This window comes from Rhinoderma darwinii, chromosome 5 (assembly GCF_050947455.1).
Source record: "Rhinoderma darwinii isolate aRhiDar2 chromosome 5, aRhiDar2.hap1, whole genome shotgun sequence".
Classification (NCBI taxonomy): Eukaryota; Metazoa; Chordata; class Amphibia; order Anura; family Rhinodermatidae; genus Rhinoderma; species Rhinoderma darwinii.
Genome location: NC_134691.1, coordinates 229,548,961 through 229,551,927, shown reverse-complemented (window position 1 = coordinate 229,551,927; position 2,967 = coordinate 229,548,961). Strand labels below are relative to the sequence as shown.

General features: G+C 45.2%; 1 non-coding gene across 1 annotated transcript; it reads left to right on the top strand.

Annotated features, from left to right (window-relative positions):
- On the top strand, positions 1-196 carry LOC142654221 (U2 spliceosomal RNA). Its single transcript, XR_012848935.1, has one exon. It is a non-coding gene; the product is annotated as a U2 spliceosomal RNA (small nuclear RNA).
- The last annotated feature ends 2,771 nt before the right edge of the window (positions 197-2,967 follow it).

Genomic DNA, 2,967 nt, shown 5'->3' with positions numbered 1-2,967 from the left:
ATGGTTTAATAAAAAAAAAAAAAAAAAAAAAAAAAAAAAAAAATCTGTTCTTATCAGTTTAATATCTGATACGTCCCCTATCTGGGGACCATATATTAAATGGATTTTTAGAACAGGGAGATGGAAATAGAGCTTGCTCTGTCCACTCCACGCATTGACCTGGTATTGCAGTATTTCCAGGACCGGTGCACCCTTTCCTTATGTGTTGACTAAAAGCAGATTCCAAAAGTGTTTTTTCTCTTTGCCATTGTTTCTGTCTTTCTGAAGGGATCTCCCCTTTTAATCCCATTATTTCAACACCTGTTGGACAATGCATTTGTACAGTCATGTGTGATAATGAGCTCATTTATTAACTGCAATTAATTAATGAATAGATTGCCACCTCTTGTTTTGTGTCGTCTGTGTTTCTGTGTTTCCGGCATTTCACATTGGAACAGCTCATTCACCTTCCTTGTCTTCTCTCCGCCCTCCCTTTTAGGTAAGTTAAAGAGCTGCACCTGAGCCAGCCACTGATTGATGCAGCACCACAGTCAAATAGTGGAGTGGAGTGGAGTAGGGGAACAGCAAACAGCCATTAAAGCAGCCAGCCGCCTACCCGCCACAATGGACCTACCTGTGTACACTAGATGGATGTGATGGAATGTACTGTCGTCCCTACATTTCAAGAAGAAGTAAGAATTGCAGTTGCAACAAACCCTTGCTTGCCTACAAAGAGAGCAGCAATTTGGATTTGTTACTTTGTTACCTGGAAGAATAACAAACTGTGCAAGGATGGAGGTTGTAGGAGCAAGGAGAAGTTGTCTGTAAAGTTGGTGGATGCCTATTTTCCATTTTGCAGTCCCTTGTCTCCCTCTTGTGGCCTCCTGGAGGCAACTAGCTGTGCAAAAAAAAGACAGCCTGGCGGCCGGCTGTTGCAGTGTTGCCCTCTCAGGCAACACTGAGTGACTGACTGAGCCGCACCGTCTTATATAAAGTTCAGACGGAACTTTGCACGTGTCATAGTGGAGCCCTCAGGATTCCAGAGCCAGCTTTCTGACATCATAATGGGGCCTCAGAGATAAAAGCCTGGGCCCAGGCAGTGTTGGTCAGTGCTGCTCAGCAGGCAGCACTGGACTGGACTGGATTACAGCTGATACAAGGTGTGAAGGAACAAGGGGTGGCTGTGGGCATGCACTTGCTGCCGCTGCCAGTGTTTATCTGCATGGCAGGAGGGCATTTGGGCGTTGCCAGGAAGGCGTTTTTATGTAGATTCCTCCTCTTTCAGCACTGCATTGTGGTGCAAGCAAAAGAAGCAAATCCTGTCTGGCTTCCTCTCCGGCCTTTATTCACCTCCCGCTTAGTAGCTGTAAATGTGTGTGAGCCTGCAGGGCCCCATGGAATTGCCTAGGAGTAGGCTGAATCAATCGCTGCAAGGGGTGAACAGCAGTATTAGGCAGGCTCGGTCAACGGCCGGCCCATTCGGGTTATCGCTTCTCGGCCTTTTGGCAAAGATCAGTGGTGGGGGACTGCTACTGGTCTGCGTCAGAAGGAGTGATCGGGGTCCTCCTTGTGGGGGCCCCGGATTGTGTTCGGGGGTGATCGTGGGTTGGAGAATATATCGACCTGCAAAATGGCGAAAACGGCTCAAGGACTTGAGGACACGGTGCGATTGGAAGTCGAGGAGGGATTTCGTGACCGAATTGGATTGGATCAGATCGTGAGGGAGATTCTGCAGAAGCTCCCTTATCTCAAGGTAACGGATGTGTTAGCTTTGCAAGATTTCCAGAGGCAAGGAATTTATGATATCACTCTTTGTTTTGAGGATATATGTAAGAAAGTGTATGCGGATATATTGAAGATGAAGGAGGAGAAGAAAGTGACTGTTTTGGAGCATATAAGAGTGATACCATCGTTTAAACAGCAAAAGAAAATGTTAATAGTGCACATGTATAACCCAAAAGTTAAGGACGACACGGTGAAGGTTTTTTTGACAAGATATTGCAAGGAAGTAGTTTTTGACAGAAGATTGGTGAACAAACATGGATATTTGAATGGTAAAAGAAGATTTTTTGTTATATTTAAAGAAGATTGTGAGGTACCTGCAGTTTTTTCAATTGGTGGAGAGAGGGGCTTTTGTTACTACCCAGGACAGGATATGTATTGCAGGCATTGTTTTGTTTATGGCCATGTACAGGAAAATTGTCCAGTGAAAGAAGAGGTATGTAGGAACTGTAATAAACCAGGACATAGTGCTAGAGAATGTCAGGTAGCAAGGTTGTGTGACATATGTGGAAGTGGGAATCATCTAGCAAGAAAATGTGTACACTGGGGGAAGCAGGTGCAGGCAAGGGAGGAAGGAGTTAAGAGAATTGGGAATAGTTCCATTAGAGGCAAAAGTACATATGCAGACAGAGTTAAAAGTATAAGTCATGGCTTGCAAGATGTTGCAAAAGTACAAGCAGATAGAAGGATTGTTGGTGCTTGTAGTTCCACAGAAGATGGTGGACAAACAGTTTTGGAGGGAAAAACAGTTTTGGAGGGAAAAACAGTTTTGGAGGGAAATGCATATTCAAATGAGGGGGAGGGGCTTGAGGACATTTTGAATGAGATCTTTCTGGCTCCTTCAGTGATGGTAGAGAATATCTCCAATAGTAGTGAGAGTGATGTGGATGGGGAGGATTGCCCTGATCCTGCAGTTGGGGAAGGTGAGGAGATGGAGTGCCAGGGTGATAGCTCTGATGTCTCCTTGACTCCAGGACAAAGAGTTTTAAGTGAAGAAGAATATGAAGATGCTGATGATGTTGATATTGAGAGAGGAATGGAGGAAGGGGAGGCCGCTTCTGCCAGTAAAAGAACTAGGGTAGAAGGGTCTTGGACTGGGTTGCAGAGGGATCCTGTCTTAACTGGAGGTAGTCAGATGTGCAGGGATTCTGATACAGGATCGCCTGATATAGGGGTTTTTTTAAGTCGCAAGGTTGAGAGACAGGG